The 26,023-nt window shown below is 43.0% G+C and overlaps 1 long non-coding RNA gene across 3 annotated transcripts in view; it reads left to right on the top strand.

The window, feature by feature from the left end:
- Positions 1-25,365, top strand: part of LOC103349505 (uncharacterized) — a 35,994-nt gene extending 10,629 nt beyond the window's left edge. The window contains exons 3-6 of one of the 3 annotated variants that reach the window (XR_001794060.3): positions 8,987-9,057; positions 10,642-10,730; positions 19,546-19,684; positions 21,334-21,975. This is a non-coding gene — a long non-coding RNA (uncharacterized lncRNA). Of the gene's footprint in view, positions 1-8,986; positions 9,058-10,641; positions 10,731-19,545; positions 19,685-21,333; positions 21,976-25,280 lie in introns of those variants that run through there. The other 2 variants (XR_011383202.1, XR_001794059.3) reach the window with 2 other exon arrangements.
- Positions 25,366-26,023: the final 658 nt, after the last annotated feature.

Here is a 26,023-nt window from a genome sequence, read left to right as displayed (position 1 = left end):
TTGGTAAAAATCTGAAGGTTACTAGGAAACCGTCAATTGAGAAGACAAAAATGGAGCCACTTGTGAGAAATACAGATAATATCAAGAGATTATGAGATGTTTTCAGATATTGGAAAAGATGGTTATAAAATTAAAGGTTAAGTTGGAAAACCCTGTTAATGTTCATTCATTTATTAGAAAACATGTGTTCAGCACCTGATGAGTGCTAAGCACGGTTTCCAGGCCCTATAGATGTTAACACTTCTTCATCTTGTAGCAATGTGTGGCTGAGGATGCAGAGCAGCGGTGACTCAGCATCCTTTTTCAGGTTGGATATGACTCAGCATCCTTGTTCAGGTTGGACATGCTCAGGAAATGGTGCCTCATGACCCGTTCCCATCTGACTTTTTGCTTTGAAAGTCCTTAGACAGAGACGACATCCCTGAGTGTGCACAGCCTTGGAGCTGAAACTAGGTTCTCTAATAGGAGAGCCACTCGCCACATTTCAGTTCCTACTGAGCAGTTGAAAGGCGGCTATTGCACATTGAGATGTACTCTATATAAATTACACAGGATTTTGGTGGCTTAGTATAAAAAAGTGTACACTGTCTCAAAAAATATCCATTGCATGCTAAAATAATATCCTTCATGCATTGGGTTAAATAAAATACATTATTAAAACTAGTTACTTGGCCGGCACTGCGGCTCACTAGGCTAATCCTCCGCCTTGCGGCACCGGCACACCGGGTTCTAGTCCTGGTCGGGGCACCGGATTCTGTCCCGGTTGCCCCTCTTCCAGGCCAGCTCTCTGCTGTGGCCAGGGAGTGCAGTGGAGGATGGCCCAAGTGCTTGGGCCCTGCACCAGCATGGGAGACCAGGAGAAGCACCTGGCTCCTGCCATCGGATCAGCGCGGTACGCCGGCCGCAGCGCGCTGGCCTTGGTGGCCATTGGAGGGTGAACCAACAGCAAAGGAAGACCTTTCTCTCTGTCTCTCTCTCTCTCACTGTCCACTCTGCCTGTCAAATAAATAAATAAATAAATAAACAAACTAGTTACTCTTCTTTTTTAATGTGGCTGCTAGAAATTCAATCTTGCATAGGGCGCTGACAGTCTACTGAGTTAGGGGGCCTTCATTTTCTTCCCAGATCTGCTCAGGGCTGTTGCATAATAAAGGCAGACACTGTGTCCCCATTAAGTGACCAGCCCTCTACCAAGCACATTGCTTGGGTCCAAACATTTAATCCTCATAATAACCTCTTGAGGACCCGTTTTTCCAGATGAATACTTTGAGCCCCAGAAAGGTCAAGAAATCTGCCTGATGTTGATGATCTAGTGAGCAGAAGAACAACTGGGCTTTTGAAGTTGTAACTAATCCAGTGGCTCTCCAACCTGTGCCTGCCCCAGCTTCACCTGCAGAGTGTGTTAAAACTCAGGGATGAGTACTGCCCCCGGGGTTCTAACTTACAGGAGGATGCCCTGTAACCTGAGAACGCACAGCTCTAACAAGTTTGCAGATGCCACTGATGATGCTGACCTGTGGGCGATTTTGAGAACCATGGGTCTAATCAATGCACCATACTACTTCCCTTCAATCTTACTAAAGTCCTCACCTTTTTGGACCCATGGTTTCTTTACCTTAAAGCATGGAGAGTCCAAATACCTACCACACATGCCATAAAATGCACCATTTGAAAGTGTGCACCTCTCTGGCTTTCAGCGTATTTACTTTAGCCACTGCCAATCACTAATTCCAGAATATTTCCATCACTCCAGAAGGAAGCCCACTACTCATTAGCAGTCACACCCCAATTCTCCTCATCCACAGGCCTGACCAACCACTAATTTCTTTCTGTCTCCATAGATTTGCCCAATCTGTATGTTCCATAGCAATGAATCATATAGTATGTGGCCTTTCCGTGTGTATTTTCCTAAGCATAATGTTTTCATCCACATTGTAGCATATATCAATACTTCATTCCATTTTATGATTGAAGAGTATACAGTTATATACACATACTGCATTTTGTTATTTGGTCATTAGTTGATGCACATTTTGGGTAGTGTCTGTTATGAATTTATATGGACATATGTTTCCATTTCTCTTACCATGTAACTCTGAGGTGGCCCAGTAGGAGTAGAATGGCTGCTTTATGGTAACTCTCATGTTTAACTTTTTGAGAAATTGCCAAACTGTTTTCCAAGTGCTACACAATTTATGCCTCCCTCAGCAGAGTCTGAGCGTTCCAGTTTCTCCACATCTTCGCCAGTACTTGCTACTTTCTTTTCATTAGCCATCCTGCTGGAAGTGAAATGGTGTTTTTGGTAGTTGATTTGCATTCCCTAATGACTAATGATGTTGCTCATCTCTTTATGTGCTTATTGGACATTTGTGTATCTTCTTAGGAATAAAATAAGTTGATCCTTTTTAAATTGAATTGTCATTTTATTGTTGAGTTAGAAGAGCTCTTTATAGAGCAGGTGTTATGGTGTAACAGGTTAAGCTACCTCTTTTGAGTCCCACATCCTATCTGAGTGCCGGGGATCTAGGCCTTCCTCTGCTTTCAATGCAGCTTCCTGCTAACGTGCTTGGGAAGCAGTGGATGATGGACCAAGTATTTGGGTTTCTGCCATCCATTTAGGAGACCTGGATGGAACACCTGGCTCCTGACTTTGGCCTGACCCAGCCCTGGCTGTTGAGGGCATTTGGGGAGTGAACCAGCAGGTGGGAGCTCATGCTCTCTCTTCTTTCCTCCCCCTTTCCCTTTCTGTTTCTCTGCCTTCCAATACATAAAAATAAGTAAACATTAAAAAGAGCTATGTACCTATCCTTTGTAGAAGTCCCTTATCAAGTGTATAATTATATCTTCCGTTCTGTGGGTTGTCTTTTCACTTTCTTGATGGTGTCCATTGAAGGAAACAAGTTTTTAATTTTGATGAAGTCTGTTTTATCTAATTTTTCTTTTGTCAGTTGTGCTCTTGGGTCACTCTTAAAACCATTGCCTCATCCAAGGTCATGAAGATTTTTCTGAATCTAGGTCTATGATCTGCTTTGAGTTGTTTTTGTATGTGTTGTGATACAGATCCAATGCCATTCTTTTTTATGTGGATTTTCAGCTGTTGCAGCAATATTTGTTGATCATAAAACCCTTTTAAAATTTAGGTAAGCTGTTTTATAGGCTGCATTAATTAACATTTTATTAACATTAATTATAGTTTTTTTTTCTTTCCTGGTACTTGTCTAATATTCTGTCAAAGTTTTGTAAGTAATGTAATTAGAACAAAATAAATGTCTTCTGAATTAAAACACAAGTCTTTAATGACTGTCCATAGGAAGGCTTGTTCAGTCACACCCTGTCATTTTCTGTTATATAGAATAAAGTGCAGATATCCTTACCATTATGTCATTCTATATTAGCTCTCCCATTCACACATATAGGATAGAGAACAAAGGAATGTTCATCCTATATAATGGTCCTTTATGATTTTATAATGCCATGTTACTGCTGTCTACGCTTATGAAACCATTCAGCTGATGTTATAAATACAAATTTGAAATGTGATGAGTTATTCCCATATACTATTATAGGTATTGGGTGTATGGGACAGACTAAAATACGAGAATATTAGAAAACAAGAAGAAAAAGGAAAGCTATGTTAGGTCCTACCTGCTTGAGATCCACAGCAGTTCACAAATTCTATACATGGATACTCCTTTCCACAGGAAACCAGGAAACAGAAGGTAAAAGACAGGCAGGCGTAGTCCACAGGTTGTGAAAGCTTGCAGTGGGGGACAAAAATGCAGAATTCGCAAGGTGTAAGTGCATATGGCATCCAGAAAAAGGAGGATTGTGCACTAGGAAGCTTTTGGTGCATCCCCCAGCGTAGGGCATGCAGATTGTGACAGAAATATTTGGGCTGCTGGACGGAGGTAACTCCACAGTGCCCAAACTGCTTCTCAACTTAAAACTGTTCTTTTCCTGATTCCGTAGTCAATAAGCCCAATGTTGTTCTGAGTTCACTTCTGAAGCTGCTATCCGGAGGGAGAAAAACTAACTCTCGGTGTAAGTGGTTCTAGATATCAAGTAATAAAGGTTTCTGGTTCCTTTATGGCCCACAGCCTGTCAGATGAGCTTCTGATGTGGGCTGTGTACAGCACGAAGGCCTGCACTGGTGGTGTATCCAGCAACACTGCTAAGTGAGGGGACGAGAACGAAATGACAGCCACACAGTCACACTCCTACTCAGTGAAATTCCAGTGAGTAACGCTCCTGAGTCAAGCAACAAAAATACAATTGGAAGCTGTATCTCTGATTCTCAGTATATTGATTGAATAACTCCTTAGCATGTGGAGGATTCTGGGTAAGGAGGCAGTTATCCCAACCATATGTTGCTGGAGAAGAGCCCTCTGTTGTGAAAATGCCCGCCGAATTTGGTAGCACTCACCCAAAAGTCCCTGAGAAATAAATATTACTAACAAAAGGAACCCAGTCAATATTTTTCTTTATGATTTATTATGACTGTCACTTTGGCAAACAAGAATTGAAAACCAAAGGGTGTCATCCTACAACCTCTGACCAGGGATACTGCTGCAAGGATTTCATGAGGCTTTTATAGCTTCCCCCGTGTTTATTCCCTCCACGCCTGGCATCAGCATTTCTATAGTATGTGGTCTAAACTTTTAAGGCAAAAATAGTGTGCATGGCTACGCAGTCAATAGAGAAGCATTAGGAAGTCTAGGAGTCACTCTCCACTCTCGTGGAGACGAGTAGAGCACAGAAGCTGCAGGGATAGAGGCAGCAGGGGCTGTGTGAAGGAGAACACTAGTGCAGATATCTAGTCACTTTCAAGTCGCTTGGTGTAAGAAGTCAAGCCACGGAGTCTGATGGAAATATATTCCATAAACCTCGTCAGTAGTGACCATGAGTTGTCTCTGGTCATCACCTTGAGTTTCTGGTGCCTCCATGAAGGCATTTTGAAAAGAACTTGGAAATGACCCAGAAGTTTGCATGGAAGAAATTAAAAACCTGCCTGTCTCCTGTGCCTCCTACAGGGTGAGGTGCTCTTCACATTGGGCACCAATTGCAGAACCCACAAGAACAGCCACAGCCCAGAAGTCATGACTGAACTCTGCACTGCCTGCCTGGTTTCTGGCTTGGTTTCAGTCAGATCTCCTTCAGAACCTGTAGTGTCCTTACTATCTTGTGACTCTGATCACACGTGGGTTTGTGCTGCACACGCACCTGTGGCTGAATTGAACCTCTGATTACTTCCCTCCACCTCTCATTGCCTGAAGAGATCAAGGGCTTAGGGATCGTGAACAGAGGCGGAGCCTGAGCAAATGGAATGCCAGCGCCTGGAGTCTTCGGGAAAGCGTGTATTTTGGGGATAGTTGAAAAGCAAGCTCTGGTTAGTTTAATTCTAAAGTCTGGGGCTGATTCCAAGCAAAGCAAAACTCCGCACATCCTGGGCAAAGCAAGTCGATACGTGTGGTGGCCTTGATGTCATCTCCCCAGTAATCCCTTGTCTCCCCTTGGAGCAGCAAGGCCAAGTTTTCCGTGTATGGAGGGGCTGATTCATGAAGCAGAGACTTGCACATCTGGGTCACACTGTACCCTGATTTTCAGAATAGAGCTGGAGCCAGGGTGTGGACTGTCTATGCAATTCTATACCAACTTGTGTCAGCTTGTCCTGGTATTTAAGTCAAGTTTAACTGCATGCTCATCTGTGTGAAGAAAATCAAACAAAGGAATAAAATCTCTCTAGGACTCTTGGTTGACCAGAAAGTCCAATTGTCTGGCCAGCATTTGAAATTGATTATTTTTTTAAAAAGCTCTGATATTAGAATGCTAGCCCTAAAGTAACTATTTTTATACATTATCTAACTATATCATTTCATTAAATTTTATAAGCATCCACGAGGTAAAACCTTTATCTATTTTGTGAAGTAAAATGACCTTTTAAAGATCATAATTAATCAACAACAAAGGTAAACCTAGCACTGAGTTCCTTAAACTCTATTCATGAAGACAAGATAGAACAGGGCTAATTTATTATACTTTTCCTGATGACCACAATTTCTGTGAATTAGGGAAAAACACTGTCCTTTGCTCTGTCCTTTAGGTTTTTGAAGAAATCTGAGAACAGGGGAAGGTGGATACACATTTTAAGGAATTTATACAGAACAAAATCCAATTTACATGCTCTTTTGTCTTATTCGTTCACTTTTTTCAGTTTTAGATTTTAAAAAATGTATGAAGTTAGTACAGAGATTGCCATTTAACTCACATCTAGGTTGCTTCAATCAGTGAATCAACACGAATACCTTACTATTAGATTCCATATTCAAATTTCTGTCATTTTTACCCAATGTTCCTTCCAGTTCTGGGATCTCATGCAGGTTAGCATATAATGTTTACTCATCATATTTCCTAGACTTCTCTTGACTGACCATTTCTCAGGCTTTCTTGGATTCTGATGACCATGACAGGTTCAAGGCAAACTTCTATTTTGAAGATATTTATTTCACATACATATGAATGGTATTTTGTATTATGATCCTCTTTTGGATTTTTTTTCTGATTTTTCTCTACAATTAGACATGGTTTATGTGTTTGGGGAGAGAGATCATGAAGATAAGGTCCCATTGTCATCCTGCTGGAGCAAGAACATGACTTACCACCATTGATGTTGACCTTGGGCACTTGACTGAAGTCATTTGGGTCAGGTTATATGATCTTTTGAAATTTTATTGAATTATACAGCATGATTCCTTATTAATTATTATTATTAATACTAATGTCAATATTAATCACTAATTGGGACTGGCCATTGTGGCACAGCAGATTAAACCTGCATCCCATATCTCAGAATGCTGATTTGAGCCCTGGTTGCTTTTCTTCCAATCCAACTTCCTGCTAGTGCACCTAGGAAGGCAGCAGATGATGGCCTGAGTACTTGGGTCCCTGTCATTCATGTGGTAGACCCAGATGGAGTTCTGGGCTCCTGGCCTCAGCGTGGCCCAGCCCTGGCTGTTGTGATCATTTGAGGAGTGAACTAGTGGATGGAAGATCTCTCTTTATCATTCTGCCTTTCAAACAAATAAATAAATCCTTTTTAAAAAATGCTCCCTTAATTAAAAACTTTTACATTTAATTTAAAACATTTTCCCCAGTAGCAGTTAGAACTAGCTATTAACTACACAGGTTAAAATGCACTAGAGTTGACATTGCACATTTAGGAGAGCAACAAAGAGGAGGAATTACACAACAGGAAAACTGGTTTAGAGCCTCTGAAAGTTCATCATATATACAGTTCCTGTGGAACATGTTGATACTGTCAGTTCTTCATTAGCATATTTTACTTTGCAAAACATGTTGCAATCTCTCTTTGGTTCTTTTTTTTTTCTCAACATGCCTATGAGGATGTAAAGTAAATTTTCCTTTCTTTATATTCAATGGATAGAGGCCAGGCATTGGAGCCGTAGACACTTGTGTTTGATTCTGAACTTAGCCTGTTTCTATCTGTATGGCCTTTTCCACAAAACTTTTTGGAGTATATAAAATAGGTAATAATACAAACCTTCTAGGTAAAAAATATGTAGAGTATCTCTATGAAGCTTCCCAAATACATGTGAGACATTCATTAAATCCTAGTTCCATTTCTTTCCCTGATTTGTCTTCCTCATTCCCCTTTCCCAACTTTTCATGTTTATAAAAACTTCAGAATTGGGAGTTAAAAGCACATGTTTGTATTAAAACTGATTACTTTGGGGCCGGCGCTGTGGCACAGTGGGTTAATGCGCTGGCCTGGAAGTGCCGGCATCCCATATGGGCACCAGTTCAAGACCAGGCTGCTCTGCTTCCTGTCCCGCTCTCTGCTATGGCCCAGGAAAGCAGTAGAAGATGGACCAAGTCCTTGGGCCCCTGCACCCACATGGGAGACCAGGAAGAAGCTCCTGGCTCCTGGCTTCGGATCGGCACAGCTCCAGCCGTTGCGGCCATCTGGGGAGTGAACCATCGGATGGAAGACCCCTCTCTCTCTCTCTCTGCCTGTCCTCTGTGTAATGCTGACTTTCAAATAAATAAATAATTTTTTTTAAAAAAACTGATTATTTATTCAGGGCCAGGGTTGTGGTGCAAGTGGATAAGCCACTACCTTTAATGCCAGCATCCCATATAGGCCCTGGTCTGAGACCTGGGTGTTCCACTCCTATTCAGATCCCTGATAATGCTCCTGGAAAAGTAGCAGAAGGTGGCTCAAGTCCTTATGCCCCATGAACCTACTTGGGAGACCCAGCTGGAATTCCAGGCTCCTGGCTTCAACCTGGCCCAGCTCCAGTTATTGTGGCCATTTAAGGAGTGAAGTAGTGGATCAAAGATTCTCTCTCTCTCCCTCTCTCTCCCTCTCTCTCTCTCTCTCTCTCTTTCCCCCTCTGTAACTCTGCCTTTCAAATAAATCTTATTTTAAAAAAATCACCTGACCATCAATTTGAACTGATCATGTACATGTCAACAGATGTAAAACAGTTTCAAATCAATGTGATGGGGATCTTTTGGGAGTAGACTGACACAGTTTCTGCATCTACCCAGATGTCAATGGACTATCAGTACCATGGTGAAGAGGCAGCCACAATTTCCAGGAGCTCTTTAAGTCTCAATTCTAGATCTCCCAGGTTCTGCTTATGGTTTTCTCTACCTTAAGAATAGTAAAGAGAAAATGAGGTGTTAGCACTTGAGTCAACACAATGTGTTCGAGCGTTAACATTGTTCTGTTGTTGGGGTTATCCCAGTGTGGTGCTGTGGTGATCAACAGTAGTGTGAATATATATCCTATGTAAGGGAGTTGCACCGTATGTGCATTTAGCTTGCAATAAAGCAGTAACACCTACTCAGGACAAAAATAAATACACTGAGAGAGAGGGATGGAGAAATCACAGCTTTACCTGTCCTTCTCTTAACTGAGCAAAGTTGAGATGAAACCATGGACATTTCTTCCTTTCCCCTTTAGGAAGCTGAAATATGGCCCAAGATGGAGGGAAAGTCTATAAACTGTTTGTCGCCAAAGTTGGTGCCCTGAAGGTATTTAAATGGTCAACTTTGTACATACTTCTTGCCCTAGATCCTATATGATACAATTCCACTATTTCTATGGTTAATGTATTTATACTTGGATATCAAATGACTCATCAAATGATTTTTTGAAGGTTTATTTATTTATTTGAAAGTCAGAGTTACACAGAGGAGGGAGGGAGGGAGGGAGAGAGAGAGAGAGAGATCTTTCATCCGATGGTTCACTCTCCAATTGGCCACAACGGCTGGAGCTGCGCCGATCCAAAGTCAGGAACCAGGAGCTTCTTCCAGGTTTCCCACACGGGTGCAGGGACCCAAGGACTTGGGCCATCTTCTACTGCTTTCCCAGGCCATAGCAGAGAGCTGGATAGAAAGAGGAATAGCTGGGACTCGAACCGGCGTCCATATGGGATGCCAGCACTTCAGGCCAGGGCGTTAACCCACTGTGCCACAGCACCGGCCCTATGATTTTTTTTCATGTGAATCCTTTTGGGGGATTATTTGATAAGAAAAAAATTTAGCCAAATTGGGACAAAACCTACAGCCCATCTGGTTACTGGTACCTAGGCAAAGACTGATTTTCCCAGGTTAGGCCTGCTCAGATCCCTGCCCACCTTGTCATGGAGCACACAGCTTAATGCGTGAGAGTTGTGCACCCCGACACCTGATTCCCAGCCCTTCCCCAGACCCAGAGTGAGTTCCAAGAGAAGAGCGCTTCTTTTCTCCTTGCGTTAATGGGAGGAGGTTTGAGAGCAACAAATGTCTACTCTGCTGGGAGTGAGAGAAGCAGGAGGGAGAGTTCTCTGAAGCTCAGGGTTTTGTCCTGTGTGGGGTGAGTAGACAGGAATTATTCTCTTCTGCCCTGTATAAAGAAGTGGATGCATTCTCCCTTTCTGTGAGCCCAGAAAAGGCTGAGCCCAGAAGTGGCAATGGGTATAGACCTCAGAGCAATCAATTCCTACTGATCTTCATTTATCTTCTCTTGTCCTGGGTGGCACATCAATGGAATACTTAGTGAGGTGGTCGTGGTAGGACCACATGCATTAAAACATAGAAAAGGTCAATGTGCAGTAGGCTAAACAGGAAGACACCAGCTACTGCCAGGTGCAGCATGTGAACTCTGTAAATCTTCTCCTATGCATTCGCGTGCTCATTCTGCAGCTTCTGGTGCAATAGAAAATAAGCAGCATATATTTTTCTAAGACTGCATGTATGGCAGAGAGGTTTAGGCTCTGTGTGGTGCTGGGCATGTTACTGAACTTAGCCTTGATGTAATCATCTATAAAATGAGTATTATGTGGGTAATTAAAAGCAAGCACCTAGCACATTTGTGATGTTAACCAAATAAGCATTTTAATAAACTTTGGAGAAACTGAGAGTCAGTTTGCTTCTGGAATAAATGGCACAAAGCCACAGACAGCATCCTCAGCTGCACACTCGCGGCGAAGGAACTGGGCTCAGCGTCCTTGCAGGCCATTATTTTGACATTTTGTTTAAGGCTAGTTCCTAATTTGACTCAGTTCTTTTAGGCAAGAATGCTTTCAGAGACCTAAGTGATATTATTAACAAATGGGTTACATCTTCTCTTCACAGAGTTAAGCCTCTAATTAGACCGGGAGTTGATTTATTAGTACTGCAGGCTTCGACATTTCCTCACTGTTAAGACCGACTGGAGACACAAGGTAACTGTCCACATGCAAGAGTTCTGAGTGGCACACACACTGCAGAGGAAGGGTGATGTGTGTCGCATGAGTCACAAGGAAAGGCTCAGAGAAAGGTATTAATTAGGGTAATAGGAAATCATAACAAGTTAAATATGGGCTAAGTGTCAGTGAATTTCCCTCAAGGACATACTTCCTATGATAGTAGGGGAAAAGTCTTCTAAAGGAGGTGATTAAAGACTCCAAGCTTAAGACCTTTAAAACTAGACTGAACAGAGTCCCTGTGAACATGCCAGAGAGGAATCCTACTGGAGCTGGGGAGGAAGTGGGCAGTAGGGGACCTAATGGCCTTTTGTACTGCTGAATGCAGCGCTGTCCCTTTAGGGTGTAGCTGCCATTCCTATGAGCACTATTTTTTGGGGGCTAATCTTCCAGTTTCACAGATATTAATATTAAAAATCCCAAGTCTGCTTTTATTTTAAAGATCCAGTATCTATTTTGATCATTCTTCCAAGAAATGAAATTTTAATTCTCAAGGTATAAAAGAATCAATGTGAATTTCAGTTTCCTCAAAAGGATTATACATTTTTAAGTGCAAAATTGACTTGTTTGGGGCTTAATTCTTTTATTTGTTGCTTACTGAAGCACTGTTAGTTTGGCGTTGTCAGAGGAAAAGGAATGAGCCGCATCTCTGACACACTGCGACACCAAGGCTGTGGTGGAATGAGGAACTGCTGCCAGTATCATTGTTCGAGATGCAGTCCGGCGAGAACTCACAGAGACTCAGTCTTAGCTTCAGCAGCTTTGTGCCTTCCCTGTGGTTACCACAGCAGGGCTGGTCTGGATCTCAGACAACACTGGACCCTAGCACAGCTTCCAGACCCGTTTTGTTTGAACTTTTGAACCCCCCCCCCCCCCGCCCCATTCATGGGCAGAATAGGTGGCCGCCTATGTAGTGGGATTTCTGGCATGCTGGAAGATCCTTCTCACCTGCTTGGTGATGCCTGAAATAAGTATCATTCTTACATTAGCATCAACGTGTGGCCCCATCCTTGCCATCATCATCTATCTACCTGCTCATCCTGTCCTGCCCTTCTCTTCACTTCTCTTCCTCTCACCGTCCCTAAAGCAGTAGCACTGCTATAGGCTTTGCCTTATCCCAGAAACCTAGGCGTGACTTCATACCTTGCTCTCTCGTACCCTTACTTCACTTAATAGCCCAGTCCTGTTAAATCCACTTCCAAATATCTGTGAAAACTCTCCTTGGCTGTGTTGCCTTAATTTGATGTACACTCACCTCCCTCTCCCTCTCCCTTTCTCCCTCTCCCTCTCCCTCTCTCCCTCTCTCCCTCTCTCCCTCTCTCCCTCTCTCCCTCTCTCCCTCTCTCCCTCTCTCCCTCTCTCCCTCTCTCCCTCTCCCTCTCCCTCTCCCTCCTCTCCCTCTCCCTCTCCCTCCTCTCCCTCTCCCTCTCCCTCTCCCTCTCCTTCTCCCTCTCATTTTGAGCCAAACTGAATTATGGGCAGCTTTCCAAACATGCCATACCTTCTTTCTTGCCTTAGCTTTTTTTTTTTTTTTTTATCCTGGATGCTTTCCATTAATCCGTTTTCACCTGAACAATGCTCGCTCATTACACAGAATTGGCCACAGATGACTTATTCTTCAAATATCTTTCCATGGTCTCCTAAGATAGGATCAGATCCCATTCTGTGTCCCCTGTGTTCACCCCATGCAGCCCTATCATACCACAGTGTTCCCCAAGAGATTGTCAACCAGTAGCTGATCATAAACGGGGCTCTTTTCATTATGTTAGCACTAGCATTTTGTACAGTCCTGGCACCTAGAAAATACTAAATGAAAATTAATAAAAAATGATAAGCAATAAATATTCCTGTGTGAGAAGTCATAAATTGATTTAATAGTGTAAAAGGGAGATGAGTTAGGGAAAATTACCTGGAGAAATTTTGTGGAAGAGGTATAAGTAGCAATGGGGAGAGAAGGAAGCATTTGGGGTGAGAGGAACCATATGAACACAGACACTAACACTGGGGCTGGTGTCCTGGTGCACCAGGTTAAGCCACTGGCTTGTGACTAGCATTGCATACCAGAGTGCTAGTTCACGTCCTAGATGCTATGCTTCCCGTCCAGAGCCCGCGTCATGTATTAGACCAAGATGGGGTTCTTGGCTCCTGGCTTTGGCCTGGCTCAGCCCTGCCTGGTGGTTGTGGCCATGTCAGGAGGAAATGAGCAGATGGAACATCTCTGTCACTCTGTCTTTTGAATAAATAATAAATAAACCTTAAAAATACCAAGATAGGAATAGATTAGACATTCATGAACCATTGAAGAGTCTGGCTTGATTAGAATGTAAGATTGTATGTTGAGGAAATAGAGAATGATGAAATTATGAAAGATTTTAAAGAAAAGGAAAAAGAAATTAGACATAGTTATAGCTGCAAATAGTGATGCATCCATGATTTTAGAGAAGATTACTGACATGGTAAAAGTGGTGTTTAAAGATTAGTTTAGGAAGTACACACAGCAAACACTGGACAAGGATGACAGTAGAGTACACAAGAGCCATTGACAGGCCGCTGAGGAATCACTCATGAAGAAGAGGATGTGGTAGACTAAATCACTACTCCAAATATTTACTGCTTTTCTCACCCATGCCTTCCACCTTTTGGCTCTGGACTTGGCCATGTGACATGCTTTACAATGTCACGGGGGGTAATGTGAACAAAAACCTGAGAAGCAAGAGAGAAGCATGTCATGGCTGTCCTGTGGGGAGAGAGCTGGGAAGAGCTGAGCCCCAGCTAAGCCCGCCTTGCTGAGCTAACGCTTAGCCAGTCCACAAGCACATGATAAATAAGAAATGATTGTGTTAAGACTGAGTTTTGGAATCTTTTGTTATACAGCAACAGTAACCTATATGGTACACAAGGAGGTGGTAATGGTATGGAAAGAAGGGAGGGAATGATTTTGAGGTGTACTTTGAAGGAGAAATTAATCATTCTTTGGTGTTAACAGATACCAGAGTTAAAAGAGAGAAAGCTCAAAAATTACTCCAAATTGTTACCCTTGAAGTGAGGTAAGAGGGCTGACAATCTTATGACAGAGAAAATGAGGCTGGATTTTGGATTTGTTGAATTTGAAGAGACAGAGGAATACTCAAGGGGAAAGGTATAGCAGGAAGTTAGAGAAAAGGAAAAAGAGCTTGAAGTGGAGGAGAGAAGGCAGGACAGAAAGTCATGACTTGCTATGGACTGAATTCTATTCCCCACAATTCATACGTGGAAGCCCTGGCCCCACCCCGGCTGCCATTGGAGATAGAGGGTCAGTGAGGTCAGAACATGGTATCCTAACGCAATAGCGTTAGTGGGTTTACAAGAGGAGGAAGGGACACCAGATATCTCTCTCTCTCTCTCTCTCTCTTCATATACACATATGAAAGGGAAGGCCATGTGAGCACATGGCAAGAAGGTGACCATCTGCAGGCCGGAGAGCAGTCAGCCTTGACCCTGCTGGCACTCTGCTTTCATACTTCTGACCTCCAGAGCAGTGAGCAAATGAATTTCTGTTGTTTGAGCCACCCAGTCTAAGGCAGGTTGTTACAGCAGCCTGAGCTGACTAATATGACTCTAGAGAAAGCTTGAAGCCAGGGGTGGGTGTGAGGAAGAGGGGTCCCGGGTCAAGGATGGAGACAGAAAATGCCCATAATCAAGGGGATCGGAGAGGAGGATGCCGGGCAAACGAGGTCACAGATATAACCTTCACAGACATGAAGGGGCAAAACGTATGGTGTGGAGCAGAGTTGTTCTTTGGGCAGAGCAAGGGCTTGGCAGCAACGTGACCTAGGGCTGACTCCCTCCTCTCCTACTGGGATCCCTGAACAAATACTTAGCCCCTTTAGACCCTACTACTTGGTATTTTAATGATGATAATTGTGGTTCCCACATTTTGTGGTCATTTGAAATATGCCAAGATTAATGCATGCAAAATGGTTACTATTGTCTTGCATATAATTAACTGCAACCACACAGCAGGTATCATTTCAGGAAGTATGTATGGGGGATATTCCATAGCATCAAATATTAGATAGGTCAATGCAAAAGAGGATATATTCACTGTCATTAGATTCTATAGCAGAGGAATCTTTAGTGACTGTGTGTGTGTGTGTGTGTGCGTGCACAGGGGTGTGTAGAAGAAGGAGAGAGAACACAAAAAGTTTATGTGCAGAATAAAGTGATGTAAGTGGACCAGTTGGAGTTTAGAAATGAGGATGCAAGCAAATGAAAATGAAAGCCAGAAGGGCAGTGGGGTGACTAAATTTGAAGGATGGCTGTTTTGTCAAGAAAGGAGAGACACTGGTACATGCAATGATACAAGGGAAAGACAAATCAATACATTTTTATTGCCAAACTGCTCATAAAGCTTGGGACTCTAGTTATGTGTAATTTTAGGAAAAATTGCTCCCGTTGGCATAAACAGTCCCTAGCATTTATTCTGTCTTGATCTGCTGTCTGCTTCCTGGAGCTGCCCCTGCTGCTTGGTGCATTTTGAAGCCCAGGGAGATCTGCATTGAGAGTCAGAGATGGAGGATTCTATGGTGCCCCTGATGTGGAAGAGGCAGAGACAGGGGCAGAATGAAGTGTGAGACCAGGCGGGGGTCGGATCAGAAGCTAAGACTGTTGTTCTCTCTCCTTCCCCACTTCAAATTTACAGAAGTAGGACCAGAGCTTGAAGAGCACTTTTCTTTATTGAATATATTGGGAATATCAGTACAAGAAAATCTGAAGTAATGAATAACATTGTTATTCCTAAGAAGCAGTTACTTCGGTATATTCATTCCCGTTTGGGGATAAATTTAGTTTTCCAAGTGCTGTATCTGCCACTTTGTGCATTTGCATCCACAAAACCCCTTATTTGGTGAAATCCTTCTTTTGGAAAGTGTACTTGTCAGTTAATTATCTACTTACAAAGGCGGGAGGATGATGTCATTGAAGAACAGTTATTCTTGTGGATTTACATAAATCCAGAATGCAAATAAAATAACATTTTCTGAATAGTTCCCTGCACATTTTCATTTTGGGAGCAAACAAAGATTGACTGTAGGTTTCTGGTATTTTTTCTCTCTCCTGTAGACGATAGGTAATTTGGAGTGACTAATCCAGCTGTCTTGACTCAATTATCTGGCTGGCTTCTTGCACATTCGTAGTAGAGGTCAGAGGGGGGCATCATAATCAGAAGATGAAAGAACCGAGTTGTGCTTTGCTTAACAGATTCACCTTTTGTTGTTAGAAAAATTGCATTGTAATATTTTAATTTTGGAGTCAAATCCATCATCCTTGTCTAGACATAATCTCTGCCCTTCCACCAAACTTCCTGTCGCAAATCCGCTTTCAACTGCACCCCACTGTGTGCATTCACATTGCTATGGGCAAACAGCCTCTGATTATTTTACAAACAGACAGAGGGAGGGAAGAAGAAAAGAGAGAGGTGGAAACAGTCAGGAATAGAGTAGGAGATGAAGGGAGCAGGGGCTGTGGGGGCGAGGCGGGGGTGGTGGAGAGGCCAAGAAGGGAATGAATGGAAACATTTCTACGGGTTACTGGAGGCCAACAAATATGGCTGAAGTATATGAATCTGTTGAGTCCCATCACGTTGCTTTGTCCTAGCTGTTTCCTTGTTTTCTTCCTTCCTTCTTTTGTCCTTCCTTTGTTTTTATTGGAAAAGCAGAACAAGAGAGAAAGCGAGAGAGAGAGCACTTCAATTAGCTGGTTCACTTCCCAAATGCTTGCAACAGCCAGGACCAGGCCAGGCCAAAGCCAGGAGCCAGGAACCCAGCCCAGGTCTCTGATGTGCATGGTAGGGACTCCAGCAATTTTCCTATCACCAAGGGAGCACATTGGCAGGAAGCTTGGTCAGAAGTTGAGTAGCTGGGACTCTGATGGGGGCGTTCTGTTTCTTAGCCAGTGTGTCTGTCCCTGGCTGTGTTCTCTCTAAAAGCTGAGTGCCTCAGCAGAAAACTGCCACCCCAGGCTAAGAAGTGCCCTCTTCCATCATTGCAGAACTAAAATCATACTTCTGGGCAGACTTGTTTTCTTAATCATACTTTATACATGAGGTCTGGGATACAGTTAGGAGTCCTTAGAAAGTGGTTGATCAGCCTTCTCAAGAAAGTAAACTAGCTCTTGGTGCTGACTTTCCCCCGCAGAAAGGGAGAAATAAAGGTGGAGGAATCAAAGAACCTGCTGGGGAAACAGTGAGATGCTCTTGGGGTATCAGAGGGTGTTGACTCCCATGTGGGGTCACAGCAGTCCAGAGCAGAGGACCAGCTGTCCCACGCTCTGGTCAGACTCTGCAGAGGGAAGAACTCTCCAGCTGGGGTTAAGAATCTGCCTTCCCTCTCTGCTTCTGCTTACCATGGATTGCAAGGCAGAGAGGCAGGTCTGGACAAAGGGTAGGTCCATAGGCCAAGCTGGAGGAAGATTTCAAAGCAAGCTGTCCAACAAGCAGAATGAGTTCAGAAGATTAATTAGGACACCAGAGACACTCGTCCTGGAGGGGCATGACCTGCCCAGTGCCCAGTGCCCCATTGTGGGTACAGAGAGTGCTAAGGCTTTCGCTGCTTCAGCCTGGGAACATTACCAGCCAAGGAAGCAGTGTTTAAGGTACAAACACTATGAAAGAAAATAAACTGAACAATCTGTACTAGATGAAGCTCAATTAATGTACCAGACAGAAAAAAAATTAGACGCATAAATAAAAACCCTCAAGGAAGTAAGAGAGATTATTAGAACACACAGGAGGCACAAATCACTATAAGAATAAGTCAGTGACAGAACTAAGCATCAAAATACAAGAGCTGAAATAAAGTACTTAGTGTATCTGAAGATGAATTAGTGAATCATATGGTCAGGTAGCCAACTTGCTTAGGAAATAGTGGGCTGGAAAATATAGAAGAAAAGTTAAGAGACACAGAAGGCACAAGTTGAAAAAAAAAAAAGAAAGTTGAGATCTGTGTCATAGGAGGCCTTGGAAGGGGGAATAAATGGGTGGAGAAAAGGAAATATTTGAGGGAACAATAAATAAGAACTTTTCAGGGCGGGGGCTGTGGCACAGCAGGTTTAGTTACCATCAGCAGCACTGGAATCCCATATGGGCGCCAGTTCAAGTCCTGGCTGCTCCACCTTCAATCCAGCTCCCTACTAATGTGCCTGGGGAAGCAGCAGAGGATGGCCTAGCTCCTCACTCCTGGCTTCAGCCTGGCTCAACCCTAGCCGTTGCGGCCACTTGGGTAGTGAACCAGAGGATGGAAGATCAATTCTCTCTCTCTCTCCCTCTCTTTCTCTCTGTAATTCCGATTTTCAAATAAATAAATAAATCTTAAAAAAATAATTTTTCAGATTAAAGAAATATAGTAGACCCTGAATTAAAATGACTCATGGACTGGTAAACAGAATAGATGAAAAATAGACACAATACACTAACATTTAAGACCAGTAACAAGAACAAGTCTATAAATTTCAAAATGGGAGGGGTGATGACTACATAGGAGCAGAAATTGCCATCATGGGCATCAAATGAGTTACTGTATGTAACTGATTAGAATACCCCTTTGCACAGAGTATGATTCTGTGTTAGCTTTATAATCACATTTTCAACAATAATCCTAGCAGAAGATAAAAGAGTAGTGTTTGTGTTCCTGGTCAACACCAGTGTTAAAGGAAAATATTTTTGAGTTTAGGCTTTTCTGATACTCTCTGTAAAGTAAAGCTAAAAAACGTATACTGTAAGACTCTCTTACACTATACCCTTGGACAAATATTTCCACTAGGAAGAGAGTTAGATCCCAGAGGATGCTCTGAGGTGCACTGGGAGTAATTTTGAGTTCATATTAAAGTGCAAGAATCGAGAAGAGAAATAAGATAGAAGGATTTGTCAAAAAGACTGTGAAAAAGTAGAATTAAAAGAGTAGCTTGGTGCAAAATTTTTGAAATCCCTGCATAGCTTTTTCATAATATGCATTTTCACCAACTTATTGAAGACCCCCTTGTATGCACGGATTTCAAAACTTTCATACCCAAATAAACTCATTTTTTACTTCCAGTTTTCATGAAATTTTGGAAATACCTTCATTGATCTAATTAGTACAATTCCAAACTAAAATTCTATATGGTACAAAGTGGCCAGATCCTTTGTTTTGCGAAGGAAAAAGAGTGGCAGTTATAGGTACTAATCAGTATATGAACCTGATAATAAAAGCATCAGTAAGTATCAATGAAAGATAAAATTATATAACATATATCTTCCGAAGAAGCTAAAGACAATGTCTGCATTTTTAAGGAAGAAATGAATCTTACCCTGGTTATCCCCAAGAAAGCACAATCTGAAGCATGTAGGTAGTTTATTTTGGGAAGTGGTCCCAGTGAGCAGAAGTCAGGGACAGAGTGAGTAGAAGAGGGAACGGAAAAATACGAGGGAGTGGCGGGTGTTGCGGTGCAGCGGGGGATGCCTGCATTCCAAATCACAGTGCTGGGTCAAGCATCTGCTTCTCCACTTCTGATCCAGCTTCCAGCTGATCCGCCTGAGAGGCAGCAAATGATGGCTCAAGTGACTGGGTTCCTGCTACCCATGTGGGAGACCTGGATGGAGTTCTTGTCTCCTTGCTTTGGACTGACCCAGCACTGGCTGTGGGGGGCTTTTGGGGAGTGATTTAGTAGATGGAAGATTATACCCTCCCCATCTTTTAAATAAATAAATCTTAAAACAAAAAAAAAAAAAAAAAGAAGAAGAAGGGAAGGAAAACTGACACATGGAAAATGTTTCTCACAGTTGTCTTTTCAAGGGTTGGAAGAAGACATTTCTCCATGGGATGAAAACTCAAGCTTGTAGTCTGCTCATGAATAAGCTACACAGGCCGTGCTGCTGAATCAGCCTTGGGACAGAAGGCAAGAAGCACTATAAGGTGCAGGTGAGGCCAAATGCTGTCAGGCAAGATGCACAAAAGGTTGATGACAGCAGGGAAGATGACAGTAAAAGGTAGAATGAACATGTGCAGGACATACTCCAGACACCTGAATCAGTATGGGCGATGGGGGGAAAAACACAATACACAAAATCATATAGTAGAAATAAGTCCTAGTAGAAATAATAATGGTAGTAGATAGTCACCAATCAAAAGACCTGTGTCCAGATTGGATAACAGAATAAAATTGAGCAATATGTTTTAAGAAGATATAGTGTTTAAAAACATTTATTTATTTAGTTGAAAGGCAGAGATAGAAAGAGAGAGAGAAAGAGAGAGAGCATGCTTCTATCTGTTGGTTCACTTCTCAAATGGACGCAATGGCTGGGGGTAGGCCAGGTTGAAGACAGGAGCTCCTTCCAAGTCTCCCACATGAGTGCAGGGGCCAGGTACTTGGGCCATCCTCCACTACCTTCCCAGGTGCATTAGTAGGGAACTGGATCAAAAGTGGAGCACCCAGGACTTGAACCGGTGCCCATATGGGATGCTGGCACTGCAGGCACAGGCTTAACTTCTATGCCACAGCACCAGCCCCTTCAAAATCTTTTTAAAAAATGAAAATAAAATATTAGAATAAGATTCCTCAGGCAAATATGAAACCATTGCAAATAAGATGAGTGAGCTCAAGTTTCTAAGATGACTCAGTAATTGACAAACCAAGAGCCAGAAATAAGGAATGATTTAAAAAGACTTAAATAACACAATAAACTTAGACTAATATGTATAGAAGTTTATACTCTTCAAAAAATGTGTATTGTTTTAAAGCACAAATGAAACACACAGAATTTCTCCACAATGTTCAAAAATTTAATATTTCACAGACTATAAATTTAGGTGTTAAAAAACAAAAAAGAATAACTTACAAACTGGTGCAGAGGACCAGGCGCCTGGCTGAGCAGTGGAGATGCTGGTTAGGACTCTGGCATTGCACACTGGAGAGGGGCTGGGCTGGATGCCTGCCTCCTGCCTCTGACTCTAGCTTCCTGCTCGTGCGGCCCGTGAGAGGCAGGGCTGACTTTTCCGGGGGTTGGCTTCTTGTCAGCCGTGTAGGAGACCTAAATTGATTTCTTGTCTCCTGGCGTCAGCCTTGGCCAGGCCCCAGCTGTTGCAGGCATTTGGGGAGTAGAGCAGTAGATGGGGGTTCTCTGTCTCTTTACTTCTCTGCCTCTCAAACAAAAACAAACAAACAAATAAATAAATCCTGTGAGTGGAAACCAAGCCCTCTCTCTAACACACACACATACACACACACGAAGGGATATGAAAAACATTGTGAAAAATAGAGTTAAAGGATCAATTTATTTTGGTGCAAAGAAAATTGAGATCCATGCCTCGGTTTTTTGTTTTTCTTTTTTTTTTTTTTTTGCATAATATTCATTTCCCTGAACCTTTGGAAGACCTCCTTGTATATTGCTGAATAATTCTCCAGTTAGACTCTAAAAAGAAAATAGACAAGAAAGCAATACATACCAACATTTCTAGGGTATAGCTTGCAGTGTGACGCTTGAACCTAAGATTCAGTACTACGTGTTGCCTTGACATTGGAACAGAAGGACCTCAAAAGGCCTAACTGTGAATTTCCCTGCCATTGCCAGGTATGAGCTACTGCCGGTGGCTGGTTCCCCGGTGAGCTATGCCAGCTGATCCTGCACCCCACCTGCTCTTCAACCAGACAGACTCCACTGCCCTGCCAGCCCACGAAGCCATCAGCTGAGAGACTGGAGGGCGAGCACATGTGGAAGCTCACAGAAATTTAACCGATTTCAATGCACGCATCTGTACACAGATGAGCTTAGACTCTAACTGAGGAAGCTAGAAAAGGGCTATGAGAATGAATGCACAGGAAAAGGAGGGGACTAGCAGATATGAAGTAAAAGAAAGAAAGAAGGAAACCTAGGTAAAATATATAAATTTTGAGAAAAAAGCACAAAAGGTATAACTGGCACAAGAAGAAATAGAAAAGTTTAATAGACTCATACAATTAAATTTTTTATGGTCATCAAAGTATTTTTACAGTTTTATCGTTGAATTTCAACAAATTCTTAAAGAACTGTTAAACTTTATATGAGTTATTCCAGAAAATAGAAAAAGAGGCAAAGCTGCCCAAGTAATTCTGTAAAGCCAGTAAAATCTTGATTTTCAACCCAAAGGAAAACAGAGCAAGAAAAAAAAAATAAGTGCACTTCACTGATGAACACAGATGAGATATTCTAAATAAAGACGTCAGCTAATGGACACAGATGCTCCTAGACTTACAATGGGTAGTCCCAATTGATCTATCGTAAGTTGAAAACACTGTGCTTTTCACACACCCAACCTACTGAACAACCCAGCTTAGCGACAGAACACACTGTAGACAGCCAGCTGTTTCCCTGGCTGACTGGGCCAGTGAGGGCTGCCCCAGCCCACCCTGACAGAACACCCTGCATCACTAGCCCAGGAAAGAGCCAAATTCAAATTTTGAAGGAAGGTTTCTGTGGAATACAAGTCACTTTTGTACCATCATAAAGTCCAAAATATTCCAAGTCTAATCATCATTAAATTGGGACCACTGTGTTTTTAAAAAACAATATGATGATCAAGCAAGTTTTATCTTGGGAATGCAAAAGTGGTTTAACATAACAAAGTTTACATATTAATGGACTGAAAGACAAAAAGTCCATATTACTCAAATAGCTGTGGAAAAATAACCTGCTAGAAACTATGTTTTTAAAAAACTATTATGGAGGCCGGCACTGCGGCATAGTGGGGAAAGCCGTCACCTGAAGTGCTGGCATCCCATATGGGCACCAGTTCGAGTCCCTGCTGCTCCTCTTCCAATCCAGCTCTCTGCTATGGCCTGGAAAGCAATAAAAGATGGCCCAAGTCCTTGGGCCTCTGCACACGTGTGGGAGACCTGGAAGAAGCTCCTGGCTCCTGGCTTCGGATCAGCCCAGCTCTGGCCATTTCAGCCATTTGGAGAGTGAACCAGCAGATGGAAGATATTCTCTCTCTCTCTCACTCTGCCTTTGAAATTAAATAAAATAAATCTTAAAACAAAAAAGCCACACCACCAATGCTTAGTAATACAAACAACACTGGGGCCAGTGTTGTGGTGCAGCAGATTAAGTCACTGCTTGTGTCCTGGCATCCAATATGGGGGCGCTGCTTCGTGTCCTGGCTGCTCCGCTTCTGATTCAGTCCCTGCTAATGTGCATGGGAAAGCAGCACAGATGATGGCCCAAGCACCTGAGCCCCTGTCACCCATGTGGGAGACCATGATGGAGTTCCTAGCCCCTGCATTGGCCTGGCCTCCCCCTCTGACTGTTGCAGGCATTTGGGAAGTGGACCAGTAGATAGAAGATCTCTTTCTCTCTGCCTCTCCCTTTCTCTGTCATACTGCCTTTCAAACGAATAAATAAATAAAATCTTTTTTAAAAACCCATTATGGGGCCGGCGCCGTGGCTCAATAGGCTAATCCTCCACCTGCGGCGCTGGCACACTGGGTTCTAGTCCCAGTTGGGGCGCCGGATTCTGTCCCGGTCACTCCTCTTCCAGTCCAGCTCTCTGCTGTGGCCTGGGAGTGCAGTGGAGGATGGCCCAAGTCCTTGGGCCCTGCACCCGCATGGGAGACCAGGAGAAGCACCTGGCTCCTGCCTTCGGATTAGCACACTGCGCCGGCGTACTGTGCTGGCCGCAGCGGCCATTGGTGGTTGAACCAACAGCAAAGGAAGACCTTTCTCTCTGTCTCTCTCTCTCACTGTCCACTCTGCCTGTCAAAAAAAAAAAAAAAAAAAAAAGCCCATTGTGGTACTTGCACAACAACAAATAGAGCAGTGACAACAGAAAGCTTACATGGATGCCTGTACATGTGACTTGCTATATCGTTGTGGAAGCATCGCAAATCAATGGCAAAAAATTCATGATGCTGGCTAAGCTGACTAATCAGATAGGGAAAATGAAGTAATGATGTACTTTATACCACACATAAACATGTACTCCCAAGGAATTAAAGACCAAGAGATGCAAGGTAAAAGCATAAAGCCAACAAAATAAAATGTAAAGACATATTTTCTCCTTTCCTTCTTTTAAAGATTTATTTATTTATTTAAAAGGCAGAGTTATAGAGAGGCAGAGGTAGAGAAAGAGAGATAAAGAGGTCTTCCATCTGATGGTTCACTCCTCAAATGGTCCAAATGGCCGGAGTTGGCCCGATCTGTAGCCAGGAGCCATGATCTTCTTCTGGGTCTCCCACGCGGATGCAGGGGCCCAAGTCCTTGGGCCACCTTTTACTGCTTTTCCAGGTCATAGCAGAGGGCTGGATTGGAAGTGGAGCAGCCAGGACTCAAACCAGTGCCCATATGGGATGCCAGCACTGCAGGTGGTGGCTTGACCCACTATGCCACAGCACCAGCTGAGGAATGGCTTCTTGAAGCAAAGAAGCACAACCCATACTGCCTGGCACTGGCACTGTGGTGCAGTGGGTCAAGTTGCCACTTGCAATGCCGGCATCCCATGTCAGAGTGCAGATCTGAGTCCAGAAGGTGTTCTCCTAGACCTTTAGTCTGTCTTGTGCACACAAGGTATGATGTGGTGAGAGTGGGGGGAGGGGAGCTGCATGCAGTCTGAGAGAAAGGCATTCAAAAGTACTTCAAAGAGTTCATGGGAAAACGGAATTAACAGTAGGAGTTCAATGAGGTGTAAAAAACCTTTCTGGTGCAAAATATTTTTGCATAATAAGTGGAAAATGCATATTATGAAAAATTTATTAATGGATTTCATTTTTTGCTCCAAAATACACTCATAATTTTAATTCCATTTTCTGTTACATTTTAAAAATATAGTAAATGTGCCTTATTTAGAAGCAACACACTAGATGTGTGCACACAGAGCAACATGGGTAGATTTTCAAAACATTCTGCTGTTTTGATAGTTATAATGCTGTCTTCAGTGAAGACAGCATATTATGTAATAATATACCCTTCCTTCCTCACTTTATGATCCTTGTCATGAATCCCACAGTATGTGATATTAATATCCCCACTTTGAAGAGCAATGATGTGTCTGTGTAATATTTACATAGGAAGTGAATATGGCAAAATGTCAAAAATTATTAAATATAAAAAAATAGAAATTTTGTTGTGTTACCAAACAATGCAAACATGAACACAGTTCAGTCCTGTGCATACTTGATGACATAAACAGACCAGGATGAGTATCCAAATGACTGCCTATTGGTAAAGCAGCCACTGGTGTTGAAACAAATTAAAGTTAAATCAAGGAGCCAAGGATGCAAGAGTGTGATGAACACAACGGTTCTGGAGAATAAAGGGAGAAAATACAAATCCCAATGTTTCACTGTCCAGTTGTTCCTGCTAGTTCTCCTGTGATCGCCAAGTACTGAGTACATGCATGCACACAGATACACCCTGAGAAAGCCAAGCCAGGCACACTGGCTTTGTTTCCTTTCTGGCGGAATGTATTTGCACATCTAACCAGCGGCCAGATCGGTTAGGGCACTGAAGCTGATTTGTGCCTTGGTTTTCTCCCTTCCCTTACACAGATGCCTCTGCAGGATCAGCACCCACCCAGCAGCTTCTGAGAATCAGTAATATCAAATGACGAAAAATAACTCGCAAAACTAAAAAGATATAATTCCAAATAATTTAGTGAAAATGCAGCCACTCCAGGTACTGAACCATCTTTTTTTTTTTTTTTTTTTTTTTGCACAAGTGAATTGGAGAATTGGGTAATTAAGCAGTAATTTTGATTAGTAGTTGCCAACATGAAATTAAAACCCCTGCGGCTCAACAGGCTGATCCTCCGTCTAGCGGCGCCAGCACACCGGGTTCTAGTCCCAGTCAGGGCGCCGGATTCTGTCTCGGTTGCCCCTCTTCCAGGCCAGCTCTCTGCTGTGGCCAGGGAGTGCAGTGGAGGATGGCCCAAGTGCTTGGGCCCTGCACCCCATGGGAGACCAGGAGAAGCACCTGGCTCCTGCCATCAGATCTGCGTGGTGTGCCGGCCGCGGCGGCCATTGGAGGGTGAACCAACGGCAAAGGAAGACCTTTCTCTCTGTCTCTCTCTCTCTCACTGTCCACTCTGCCTGTCAAAAAAAAAAAAAAAAAAAAATTAAACCCCAAGCTTTTCCTCTTGCTCAATGGAAAAAATGTCAAGATGTTTCTGTCTCCATACTGAAAGAGAAAGCGCAGCTCCCAAGCACACTTTATTGACATCACCAAGAAACAAACAATAGTGTGGTCAACCAGAGGATTCCTGCTCTTCCCAACTAATACCATTGAAAGTATT

Source organism: Oryctolagus cuniculus, chromosome 16, assembly GCF_964237555.1.
Source record: "Oryctolagus cuniculus chromosome 16, mOryCun1.1, whole genome shotgun sequence".
NCBI classification, from domain to species: Eukaryota; Metazoa; Chordata; class Mammalia; order Lagomorpha; family Leporidae; genus Oryctolagus; species Oryctolagus cuniculus.
Note: the sequence above shows the minus strand (reverse complement) of the source record. Positions and strands in the feature narration are given on the sequence as shown.